The sequence below is a fragment of the Pogoniulus pusillus genome, chromosome 8, assembly GCF_015220805.1.
Source record: "Pogoniulus pusillus isolate bPogPus1 chromosome 8, bPogPus1.pri, whole genome shotgun sequence".
NCBI classification, from domain to species: Eukaryota; Metazoa; Chordata; class Aves; order Piciformes; family Lybiidae; genus Pogoniulus; species Pogoniulus pusillus.
Window position 1 is genome coordinate 28373840 of NC_087271.1, and position 14001 is coordinate 28387840.

The 14001-nt window shown below is 38.3% G+C and overlaps 1 long non-coding RNA gene across 1 annotated transcript; it reads left to right on the top strand.

Annotated features, from left to right (window-relative positions):
* The first annotated feature begins 1070 nt into the window (after window positions 1-1070).
* On the top strand, window positions 1071-7849 carry LOC135177888 (uncharacterized). Its single transcript, XR_010303221.1, has 3 exons — window positions 1071-1134; window positions 4839-4945; window positions 5083-7849. It is a non-coding gene; the product is annotated as an uncharacterized LOC135177888 (long non-coding RNA).
* The last annotated feature ends 6152 nt before the right edge of the window (window positions 7850-14001 follow it).

A 14001-nucleotide genomic window follows, 5' to 3' on the forward strand; every position in this document is an offset into this window, starting at 1 on the left:
CAGCTGACACCAGGACATTTTTCGCACAGCTGAAGAGAACACTCTAGATCCATTTCAAGCATTACTTGACATATTTCAGAATCATACAAGAGTCAGTCAGACTCTGGACTTTGTTAGTTCATGCTCTTATCAAATAATGAGAAGGATTTTTTACTTTTGTTGCATATTTTGAACCATAGAATCATAGAACAATTTGAGTTGGAAGGGACCTCCAAAGGTCATCTAGTCCAACTCCCCTGCAGTCAGCAAGGACATCCTGCACTAATTCAGTTTGCCCAGAGCCCTGATGAGCCTAACCTTGACTATCTACAATGGCCTTTGTAAACAGTCCCTCTTCAGGCTTCTTGTTGGCCACCTTTAGGTATTGGAAGGCTACTACTAGGTCTCTGTGGAGTCTTCTCTTCTCCGAGGTGAAATCAGAGCATGTTTCTGGCTTCTTGATAGACGTCTCTGCATAACTTGCAAACTGTTGTTCATGATGAGATGTTACAAAACCTTACTGCTGACTTCTATTCAGTAATGATTTGTATATAATTTTGTTACATACTTCAACTTGATCTCCAAAAACACCAAGCAAAAATATTTCTCTTTATCCAGTCCGTAAAAAAGATAAGCTAAGCTGACAAATGTGAGAAAGGCAAAGAAATACAAGGAAAACAGGACTGCCCAGATTCACAGATCACTTGCTGTGCAATTTAATATTCAAGATGACTGCAAATAGACCATTTCATCTTCCTGTTCCCATCTCCATCCTTTTCCTCTCCATTTCCCTCCCTTCTCCACCATATCCACCTCTTTCTCTCCTGCACAATGGATTTTCCCCATTTTTCCCCCCAAACTCATAACACCTGGGTTCTGTTGGAGTCTCCTCCCAGCCCAGGTGTCACTACTTTGCCCTCCCTGCCCACTCCCCTTTTCAATCTGGATTCTATTGGAGTCTCCTCCCACCCCAGGTGTCACCACTTTACCCTCCCTACTCACTCTCCTTTTCAATCTGGGTGTTGTTGGAGTCTCCTCCCACCCCAGGTGTCACCACTTAGCCCACCCACCCACTCCCCTTTATAAGTGGCCCCAGGACAGGCAAGCCCCAAGCTTGCCCATTTGGGCAGAAGGATCCTCCTCGGATCATCACTGGTGAGTGCTCTGTGGTGCATCACTGGGTGAATGGTGGAGGGGATTCAAAGGCCGGGGGGCCTGGTGGGCCCCCCGGCTAGGTAGGGCTAGGCCTCGTGATTGCTCTGACATCGCTCGCATGATTGCTCTGGCATCGCTCACGGGTGCTGGGTAGGCTTCCTTAGGCTGCGTTTCTCCGTGTTGAGTTGCTTCTTTCAGCTCCCTGAGGACGACCTGGAGTACTCTGCTGAACCTGTACCAGATCACACAGGAACATATCCAAGCAAGTCTTGAATATCTCCAAAGGAGACTCCACAGCCCCCCAGGGCAGCCTCTTCCAGTGTTTTTGTAAGCCCCACCCCAAACTATTTAATTTATCTGGTAGAAAATACAAATCAATATTTTTCCTGATCAAAACATATCCACTGTGTTCTGTGGATGTTATCTCTTTACCCTTTGTAAAAATACAACTCTCCAATTTAAGTTTGTCCTAGGCAGACTCCTTTTGTTAATGTCATTTATTTTCAGGTGTTTGTTTTTTTTAAGCTTTTCAATTGTGGAATCTCTTTTGGAGAGCACTGTCTATTTGCTTGGTAAACTAAGCAGTAAAGATAGATGCTGTGACAATAAGAGCCAAGAATGCCTTGCTACTGTATTGGCTCAGTACTGCACAGAAGCTGCATTTGAGCTGCTGAGGGGCAGATTTTCAGCTTGCTTTACTTGTCATATCTCCACTGATATCAATGTTACAATGATAAAGTATAACATCTGAGGCTTTTCTCCTTAAGCCTGAGATGAATTCAGTAATGTCAATCAAAAAAAACCCAATTAAAACCCAACCCCCAAAAAACCCCAAACAAAAGTAAAATCCACCCTTATTGTTATTATTGTCTTTAACAGTATTATTATAATATTTTAATTGTTTTTGACAGTCTAACCCTGAAATTTATCAATCATATTGTTTCCTACATTGTAGCTATTCCTTCTCTTCTTACTACTCCCAGTGATTGAGCTTATTTAGCAGTGTCCTTAGAACAAAGATTATTGCATGAGTGTATTCCACATTGCTTTGCATAATTTATGACTCTTTTTTTACTTGTTGCTTTTAGTTTAACTCCGCTGCTAATCAGAGTTAGGTGTATTGTGGATCCTCAAGTAACATGTTACAGAAGAGCAAGGATGATACAGGATGAGAGAAGAACAAAGGGGTTTTTTCATAGAATCAACCAGGTTGGAAGAGACCTCCAAGATCATCCAGTCCAACCTAGCACCCAGCCCTATCCAATCAACTAGACCATGGCACTAAGTGCCTCATCCAGTCTTTTCTTGAACATCTCCAGGGATGGTGCCTCCACCACCTCCCTGGGCAGCCCATTCCAATGGGAAATCACTCTCTCTGTGAAGAATTTCTTCCTAATATCCAGCCTATGCCTACCCTGGCACAACTTGAGACTGTGTCCCCTTGTTCTATTGCTGGTTACCTGGGAGAAGAGGCCACCCCCCACCTGGCTACAATGCCCCTTCAGGTAGTTGTAGACAGTAATAAGATCACCCCTGAGCCTCCTCTTCTCCAGGCTAAACAACCCCAGCTCCCTCAACCTCTCCTCATAGGATTTGTGCTCCAGGCCCCTCACCAGCTTTGTTGCCCTTCTCTGGACATGTTCCAGCACCTCAACATCTTTCTTGAATTGAGGTGCCCACAACTGGACACAGTACTCAAGGTGTGGTCTGACCAGTGCTGAGTACAGGGGAAGAATAACCTCCCTTGTCCTGCTGGCCACACTGTTCCTTGCCCATCCTGTAGGTGCTTTGTGATGGCACCCAAGATTACGTGTTCCATGACCTTGCCTGGCACTGAGGTCAGGCTCACAGGATCTGACAAAACCATTCAGTAATCTTTTTTGTGGGGTCTTTCTGTTACTGAGTGTATTTTGCTTCCACAGCTGTCATTTAGTATTGTGAGTCATAAATGACCAGAAGATACAGGACTCTAGCATCTAACAGATTTCACAAAACAGTCTGGAGGACGTTTTTGTTATTCAAATAATGAAGTGAAAAACTAGTAGCAAACGACATGCCCACCAGTCACAGACACCAAGTCACAATGGACTTTGACTCCAGCGGCCCCAGATACAAAGTGGCCTATATAAATTCAGGAAAGTGCTTTCACAAGTTCATAAAAAGCTGCCCAAGTTGAGCCCTCTCAAATCTACATGCCATTGCTGGGTTTTCTGAAACATTTTCCAGTTTGGATATGCCATGAGTTGAGTTGAATCCACTGCTGGTATCCAATACCACGCGGCTTTCATGCCAGCTTCAGAATGAAAGTGCTGGCTGGAGCAAGATATTATGGGGCTATGAGAGGCTCCTGCTTTTCACTTTTTTTTGTTGGTCTTTTCCACTGGGTTGGCCATGGAACAGGGAGGGGTGAGTGATGGATCACTTGCTTCTGTTGCTACTTCTGCATTTTGCTTCTGCAAACTAGGCTAAGCTAATGGTGCATTATATTATCTCAATTTTAGCAAACTCTTTTTATCTCAACCCAGGGTGTTTTGGTTTTGTGTGTTGCTTTCCCCCCCTTCTGTGCTGGGGGGAAGCAGGCTGTATTGAACCAGCACAGATACATTAAAGGCCAATTATTTTATAATTAATAGTGTTGTAATTGTTGTTTCATCTAATTTCAAAGGGTAGAAAATTATACCCATGTTAATAAATACAAATTGAATTAAGTGTTTACAGTAGAATTCAATCAATAGTAATAATTTGCTCAGAAGTAGCAGTGTTTTAAAAGTGATGAACTTGGCTTTTTTATGTGTTCTTGTAAGCACCAAATAATTACATGTGAAAACATTAAATATTAAAATAAGAGCCTGATCCTGAACATGAGTAGGTATGCAAATGAGTAACAATAGTTATGTGAAGCAAGGTTAGGATTGGTCACAACTAGGGCTATTCTGATACATATGTGCAGAAGTAACTTGATAGTGGCTGAAATAAACATCACTATTGCATGATTCATAGAGATATTCTATTGCTTTTTCTATCTATGGGGTCAGACATCCCCATAATTGAAATAAAAAAAATCAGTGATGTGACTTCAGGTGTTTTAGTGCAACATGTTTATTCACACTGTGTTCACTGATGCTGAACAGACCTAGTTGTAAAAGCACTTGTTTCTCTTAGAATCCTCAACCCAAACAATAATGCCTGTTATACAATTCTTCATTAAGAATTGACAATAGATTGATTAAAGTAAACTTTAATCAGCGCAATTTGCAGTGGATTCTCCCAGAGTGTCTTCAAAGGCTGTGTATTACTCACAAAGACAATGTATAATATTGTCTATAACAATGACATCTGCACTGAAATATGTATAGCAATTGTAATAATAGCTTCAGATTAATGCAATACCTGGAGGTTAGCTACCAACAAAGATAATAGAGGTTGGCATATATCAGGTCAGCAGTTCTTTCCCTTTTATCTGGTGAAAGTGCCCACTTGCCTTGATCATTACTTTATAATTATATTTTAAATTTGGAGAATGCTGCCGTGGTTAATTGTGGTATTTAATCATCAAACCCTTATATTTTAATATTTTAAAAGCCAAAAATATAATACATACCAGCAAAAGGAGTTTAAAAATCAAAAAACAAAGACAAGGTTTTGCTTTCATTAACTGAAATCAGCTAAGCTCTTTTATCCCTTTCTTCCCACTGCAATGAAAGACGACCTGAGCCTCCTTTGAAACTAGCACAGTATGATCTGAAGAGTGAAAAAATGTTGATTGACTGGCACTGCATGCAATAATTTGAAATGAGCATAATCTTTTCAGGTAAAAATGGAACAGTGCACTGTTGATATATGTATGAACATGGTCCCTCCCCACTGCCTGGGGCAGGTAAGAGTGGAGATGGTCTGTAACCATGGCCTGGAAGATATGACAGAATCTTTTTTTTTTTTTTCCCACAGGGATTTCAGCTAATCTGTAATGTCAGACTTGCCTTGATACATTTTCTGCTGTTCTACTGGACCTGCTTCTACTTCTGCAGCTGCAGGGCTTGTCCACAGCACTGTGCTCCCAGTCCTGGAGGATGCAGTTCTCATGGGGCATGCTGCAGCATGCTGGGTGGTGTCCAGGCCTCCAAGCCCCAGCTGCCTGACAGCGCCCAGGGCAGAGTGTATCATCATAGGCATCGGTGAAGAGATGCTGCTGCAACTGCTGTAATTTAGTAGCAGAACAAATTTTGTATTTAACAGCCTTCACCATTTTTCCTCATTAACATCACAGAAAAATAATCTGAAGGCTGGGGCCAGACACAGACAAGATCCCCCACATGGATTGAATGATTGTGCCAGTGGCTCCAACAGCTGCAGCAGCTAATGTCCCAGCTTTCATGTGGATCTTAAAACCTGGAGAGAGGGCTGCAGATTTAGCTATTTCTATCTGTGTTCCAATAACTCTTTATTTTTAGGTCTCACTCTTGCTAGCTTGAAAAAAGAGAAAAGGCTTCAGGAGAACTGCATTTTGGAAATGGTTATATTTTTATTTCAATTTGAAATCCCTTTGCTATAGGTTGCTTTCAGATGTAAAATTAATCTTTATCCATAAGGTCAAAAAGAGCTGAGGAACAGGAATGGCTGTTCTGTTTATCCATTCAATCAGTGAATTTATTGCATGTGACATAATCCTTTAGGTCTATGTAATATCAGACATTTCTTTCACAGGGATGCACTGTTAGGCTGTAGAAGCAATACAGTTTTCTTTGGGGTAAAAAATGTTGTTTGACTTGAACCAGATATATGTATTCTCAATTTTCAGTGAAGCACATCTAAAACAGCTTGAATAAATTATCCTTTTAATACAATATTTAATTTGAAAATAAACAAACATAGACACAACGAAAGTGCTTTTTCAATAACGTTTTGAATTTGAAAAAAAATATATATCGGGTAGAAACTATGAAAAATGCTTTGCTAATAACTGCATTTTTAAATCATTTTCATAGCTGGAAGGTTTTGAAACCAACTCAAATTTGCAAAACCTTTCCCTAACTCAGGAGCTTCAAATGGATTTTTTTCCTCGACTTAAAAAGTTGTCATTTTAAAATATAGATACAGAGAAATACGTCTTGGAAGGAATTAATAGAAGAGATTGGTTACATCTTAGAAAGACGCATGATACAAAAGTATTATGGTAAGGTAAGGTATGCTGAAACTACTAGGCATACCATACCATATTATGGTATGGTATGCCTAGTAGTTTCAGCAGTGTCTGATTGTCAGTTAAGTATGAACCAGTAGCCAAGCCACAGATAACATTTCTTGCAAGAAAAACATGATATCATGACAAGGAAAATGTTTGTTCTGCTAAATTCTATGAAGCTCATTATGTAACAGGGAAATTGTGTTTCCCTAGTCTCAATCAATGCTATCGTCTTTAAGGGCCTCCAGTCTTACCCTCAGCAAAGATTTCATTGCAATTAATCTATTTAAAGAAAGCCATTGAGAGTTTTCTTTGTTTTAGGTCTTCAGAAAGAGGCCTTAAGGCAGCTCTGAGAGCCAAAGGATAATGACTTCTCTACACAGTAGCATAATTTTAATTATAGTATAATTAAACCAAATGCTGAAGCCATATCTGAGAACTGTGATAGATAGCTGAATCAGGAGGTTCTCAAACATTTTAAACTGCAGATCAAAAGTTAGGGTAGAATTTTGAGCTCAGGTCTGCACTACCATATGTGTAGCTGCACTGTCTGCTGACGGAATCTGCATGTGGAACAACTGCCTTGAGATTCTAGCCTTACTTTTGCAGAACACTGAGTAGTCAAAAAATCTCATTAAACTTGTGATGATTTCTTGAAGCAGCAAGTGAGCAACACACTATTAATGAGTGCTCGAAACTTTGAGCTACCATATTTCACCTGCTTACAGCAAAGCTTGCTAAAGTACATGGAGCCTCAAAGATCCACCACTGCAATATTTTCCACAGGGATGGCAAAGTCTGTGTGGTCAGAGCTCTTCTGCATTTGTCAATTTCTACATTTTATAACTGACATATAATCAAATATTAAACTATTAAAATGACATTAAACATATACCAACTTAGCTAAGACGACTTTATTAATAATGCAATCACATTCTGATTTTCTTCATTTACAGTCATTAACATAATATTGATTAACTATCTAAATGATTACACCTGTTACAAACCCACAGTTGATATTCAGAAATCTTTCCAGACAAAGGCTTGGATTGATTTTTCTAATTTCTAATATTTCTTTTATCTTCTGGAACAATGTCCTGTACCATAAAAAAGATCATCTGACAGTACATCATCAAATGTACTTTAAAAAGGTAATTCAATTAATATATAAGCACAAGTCAACATTTCATTCATTTACAGAAATATTTAATGTTCTTAGAATCAATGGACTTCTAATAGTGAGTAGAAATAAATTATTGCATCCTTACTGTCAAAGTCAGGTTTTGTATTCATCCTCGGTTAAGCCTTTAGCTTATTTCAGTTTTTAAATCACACACACTAGAGCTTTAGGGGCCTGCGTCTCTGTGATTTATAATACAAAGGAACAATTACTTCTGCAGGTAAAATTGTGCTTTTTGAAAGAGGTAAGATAAACAGATGTGCCTAAAGCTTCCTTAGAAAATCATAGAGAAATGGCTGAATGTATTATAAAGAGCAATAATAATAAAAAAATACAGCCATCAACTGTCTAAAGTACTCTGTGTACCTTTGTGTGCCTACCTATGTGATTCAAGTGGCTATAAAAGAATCTGAGAACAGAAAGCCAAAACCTTTTGGATAATCCCTTAAGCCCCCAAACAATAAACAGGAACAGGTTCTGACATGTAATTTATCAAGCTGTGAAGTTTCTATTCTTATGAACAAAAACCTGGTAAAACAAAAATAAATGAATAATGTGAGCACAGTCTTGGGAAAAATTAGGTTCCTACAACAACCAAAAAAAAAAACCCCAACAAAAAACATTCTTTCTGCAAACCCCAAAATTAAGACATTTGCATTAGAACAATACACAAAATAGCATTTTAAATGCAAACATTAAGATAGGGGAAAAAAAATGTATCTCCAAGAACTTCTGAAGAAAATTTTTCTTATTTGACCTGATATTTTCTTTGGCAAAAGTTTTACAGGAATTAATATCTACTTGTTTATATGCATCAGAAGAAATGCCTCTAGCGTTCTGGAGTGAGAATATTATATTAAGTGCATTCTAAACACCCTGAAATATCACAGGATTGGAAAGAAAGACATTTCTAGCACTTTTCAGAGCACTGTTTTTCTGCACCATGCGTGAGCCTTCGCTATGCTCGCTGCTTGGCAGCTTTTGTACTATTCCTTACTAGAAAGCTAACCAGACATAACCAACTAACAACCAACCCAAACCACAGGAACATTTATCCTATGTTGTTACTTTTTTAATACTCAGCTACAATGAGATGTAGTACAGCCCAGCTTCTGAGTTCTTTCTTGCAAGAGCTTTCAAGGACCAATCTTTCCATTCAAATGTGCACACTTTGCAGTTCACAGGAATCAGGATCTTGCACAAAGTTCACAACGTGCTGGTGTGTGTCCGTTTCTCTGTTGGCTTGTTGCGTGCATCCAGATCCCAAAGGTCATGTGAATAATACAATATTTGCTTCGAGGACACCTTTTAGTAGCCTTCCAGTATCTGAAGGGGGCCTACAGGAGGGCTAGGGTGGGACTATTTAGAAGGTCTTGTAATGACAGGACGAGGTGCAATGGGTTTAAATCAGCAGAGGGACAATTTAAACTAGATGTTAGGCAAAGGTTCTTTACAGTAAGAGTGGTGAAACACTGAAATGGTTTGCTCAAGGAGGTTGTGGATGTTCCCTGGAGGTGTTCAAGGCTAGGTTAGATGAGGCATTGAGCGACCTGTTCTAGTGGGGGGTGTCCCTGCCTATGACAGGTGGTTGGAGCTACTTATCTTTGGAGGTCCTTTTCAGCCTAAACCATTTTACGATTCTATGATTGTATGATTCAATGATTCTATGATTTAAAGATTTTCTCTCCCCAGTTATAATTTTCACACTAAAAATACTCAACTTAGATTGTAAGAAAAAACATGGCTTTTTTTTTTTTTTAATCTCAGAGAATAGTGCTCTAATAATTTCTGCTTTGTTCAAAAGGAAACCTGAGGTGTGCTGTTTTGATGATAGCTAAAACCTCTGAAGTAATGTTTTTCTGTGGCTTTTGCACATGTTCTAAACTATATACAAGTTTTTGACTTACAATGGAAAAGAAGAGAACTTTGCTAATAGCTCAAAAGGAAGGTTTTCTTTTACATTCTTAAATGTCAGAGGCATATTATAAAAGATTTTGCTAATGAAGGTTCCTGTCATAGAATATTTTTGACTGATTATGGTTATGTGACATGCCACCCCTCTGAGCTAATTTTCAAAGGATGTGTTCTGGTCTTCTGATGATTTTGCGTTAGTAGTGCTGAAAGTCACTTTCTTAGATTTTCTCTTTATGAAAAGTGGGTTTGTTCTGATTGTGACCTTTGTGTTAAGGCCATATTTATTTAACTTTTGTTTGTTTGTTTGTTTTCCTTTTTTTCTCCTTCCCATCTGAAGTCAGTTGTGTTGTGGTCACACAATCTTCCAGCCATAACCAAAGCACTCCTCTCACAGTCCGCAATGACATGTCTTCTGAGAATTGTGCATTTCTCTGCACAATTAGAGCTTCAAATAGCTTGTGTCACATCAAGCCAGGGCCTGTGACAGCTGTCATTCAGGAATACACTTTCTGACAAAGAAAGATGTATAAACTCACAGACGATACGGTCTTTATTGTTTGTATTTAATTATCTTCCAGTGGGAAATAATAACTGTAGATTTCCTTATGTTTATTTTGATGCAAGACTGAAGCTGTTAATCATGTACATTTATAACTTCCTCAAAACAGGTTTGGGTTTTTTTTGACTTGTTCCAAATCTTTGCAGCCTCAGGGTAAACTCTGCGCTTTTCCATTATTAATTCAGACAGCTACCATTTCCTAGCAAAATAATTAGTCAACATATGGCAAACTTTTGTAATAAAGTAGATATAAAATGAATAATTAAGGTTCTTGTTAAATCAATAACATCGATCTAGACTTCTCTTTGAAATCAAATTGCAAGAGAGCAATTTCTTCTGATTTCTGAAATGTACATCTGAGACTGGAAGACTGACATTTGATTTTTATTTGTCAGATATTGAACTTTCAATAGTTGCATTTTCCATCACTTAAATATTCTGGCAACCTGAACAATGAAACAAATCTACATATTTAATTCTCTATGTATTTTAATAAAGATATAAAAAGCAAAGGCAAGGCTGTGAGTTGAGAAGGAGCACATTTTCTGCATGCGCTGTCAGAGAACAGCTTTCAGTCCTCTAATATCAGCCTTAGATCACCGACATACACAACCTTATGTCTTTGTCACCTTTTTAGACCTAAAGTTCTCAGGGTTCTGTTTAAGACAACAAATTAAGTCACTGAAATGTAACCTGCTGTTTTCCAGTTGCAGTTGCAGCTGCTGACATGTTCTTGGCACTATAGTTGCTCTCTTGTTGAAGAATTGTTCCCAAGAGGAAATGACATTTAATTGTAGGCTAGGGTTACCTGAGACTGGTTTGATGCATTCAATCTGCCTGCTAGCTGAATACATTCTTTTGTAACTTTTTGAAGGATTTAATGACAAAGGGAGTTTGTTCATTAGCATGAAAATTGCAGTTTTGTCTTTGCAAAATCAAGACATTCTTTGACATTCGCTAATACCAGTCTGCCTTATCTTCTAGCAGAAAAAGTTCATGCACCTGTAGGAGTTCCTCTTGGGGACTTTATTTTTTCATGCCATAACAATGGTAGCTGATCAATGATGCATGCACAGTTGAAGGGGAGACCCAAAATGAACTAAAGGTTACGTGTCCCTTGTAGCAAATAAAAACTTGCTTTCTATAGGCAGTGGAAGTTGTCAGGCATCCACTACAAGGTCACACATGCTGTCACCTCACTAGAGACCTTGGTGAAATAAATCCAATTACAACCATGAAAATCTATCATTAAATCTTGACTATATTTTTAAATCAATTGACTGAGATGAAAAATACTTCAAGAATGTACTCTTTTAATGATTCAAAGGAACAGAAATCCTTTAAGATGGTTATGGTATGTGTAACATGACTCTTAATCATTTGCGTATTAGCGGGAGAATGTCTCTCTGCTCCAGGCTGCATTGTCTTTTGCTGTTACTTCCACTATCACTAATTCCTCCACTTGCCAGTGGAAACATCAATTGGAGCATGTAGACTTACTAAACAGGCAAACCAGCATAATTCTCCGACCACCTTTTTGCCTGCAAGTAACTTAGGAAATGCAATCCAACCTACACTGCACCTTGATACCATAATGGTCTTTTGGTGCAGTTAGTAGTCAAAGTGATTTTAAAAAGTAGTCTGACTTCTCTGTCTGAATGCAAGAATTTGATCCAGCATGTATCTGAAGAAGATGACACACAGCTAAATTTGCAGCCTGGGGGGATCAGCAGCAATTACCTGTATAAGCCTTATTGTCTCTCTTCTAAGATGGTTATCGTTGGAAGGAAATCAATCCTAGTTAAAGACTTAATTACTTACATAGTGTATTCTTCATTTTATCTGTAAATGTCAGTACCTTTCTGTGCTATACATTTTGAAAAAAAAAAACAAATGGAAAAACTAACCTCAGAGCATACATGATACATCCCTTTGAATGCTGAAGTCAGATCATGTTGAGGTCTGAAGTAATGCACCATTATAAAGTATGAGTTCATGACAAATGTGTTAAGAAAAACATGGAGACCATATGTAGAGTTTTGGATGGATTATGATTTTATGCACTAAAATGTGAGAAATATTTTTCTCCTAAATGCAATGGCAACATCATCTTTGTGAGTTGAGTATCCAGCCACAACTTCCCTTAATCATGTAACTCTGGTTGCACATCCTTTCTTCCAATGCTGCCTGGAGTATACACCTCCTGATTTTAATATTCATGTTTAAACAGGAGCAGTTTACCTTCCACACTGTAACATCCTAGAACGAAGATGCACTTGAGAATTTCACTTTATATCACAGCATCTAGTGCCTGAATAGGAACTAATCTCAAAGGCTAAGCAAAACCGAAGTTTTCAATGCATTCCAGACATGGAGATGATGATCACAATTCAGCAATCTGTTAGTGAGAAAACTCATACTGGTAAGTTCCTGATTTGGAATCTTGGCTAGCAACAGTATTCATTTTTAATTGGAAAGAAAAATATAAGACTTCCTCTAACATGACTCTAACTGAAAGCACCATTTCTACATTTTCATGTACAAATTGGTAGAAGGTGATTTCCTAGCCAAGAATTTAAAACCTAAATCATAGAGTCATTGAATCATAGAATTCTTCCAGTTGGAAAAGACCTCTAAGATTATCAAGGCAGCCTAAGAGCACTGTAATACCATCCTGTTCTGCCACCCGTCTGGACTTTTAATGTATTGGTGCAAATGTTTATTTGTGAATGTGATTGTGATATTCTTACAAAGGAAATTTTCTATGAGTTGTAAGATATATATTAATTTCCCTAATTATCAATATGTTGTTTCCCTGGTTTGCAGTTATTATCTTACACACTTGTATGTTTCATGCATGAGAATAAGAATTTTAATTCATTACTGTCAAGGTGTGCATATACACACATGTGTTTATGTCTCTATGTATATTTATGTCTGCATATAAACACATTTGTAAATCTGCCTAAGTAAAACACAGAATTCACCTGAGGTATAATAGCAATTCACAGTGGAATATATCTCCACTTGGACAGGTTACAGGTCAGTAGAAATCAAGGATATGGAGATTAAGAACAGGAAATAGGACTAAAGAGTTGTTCAAAGAGCAACTTAAAGTGATGGAACAGGTTTATGTGGTAGTGTACAATAATATTATTGGTGTCTTTACATTGTCCTATTAAAGGCATAAAAGCATGCTAGCAACTGTAAAGCAGAATATTGTTATCTGTCCTTTTACTCACAAGATTTACTCAACAATTGCAAAGAAATTATTTACTCAATAATTACAAAGTATACTTGAACAAGATATCTCTGTCCTGTGTCTACAATTAAAAAATAGAGACAGTTTACTCATGCAGCATCACCCTTATGAAAATATCAAACTCTTAGCTACTTAAAGTATGCCCATTTCCTAGACAGCAGGAAATTACTTTGTTTTACAGAAGAGGAAACTGAGACATTAGTGAAGGCTGTATTCAAGTTTGGTCAGTTAAATGGAAGCACAAAATTTGGTAATCATACACCTGCTTAATTTTTTTTAGATTTTTTTTAATGCACTGACCACGAAGTTACTGTACTGTAGAGATGCATTGGTTAAAAAAAACCAAACCACCAAACAAACTTTTTTTTTCTGTATGATTTTAAAGAATAGACAAACAGTTAATATAAGTCTTATGAGGAGAGGCAGAGGAAGCTGATATTGTTTAGCCAGGCTCAGGGGTGATCTCATTACTGTCTACAACTACCTGAAGGAAGGCAGAAGCCAGGTTTGTGTTGGTCTCTTCTCCCAGGCAACAAGCAACAGAATAAGGGGACACAGTCTCAAGTTGTGCCAGGGGAGGTATAGGATAGATGTTAGGAGGAAGTTCTTGCCAGAGAGAGTGATTTGCCATTGGAATGGGCTGCCCAGGGAGGTGATGGAGTCGCTGGCCCTGGAGATGTTCAAGCAAAGACTGGATGAGGCACTTAGTGCCATGGTCTGGATGATTGGCTAGGGCTGGGTGACAGGTTGGACTGGCTGATCTTGGAGGT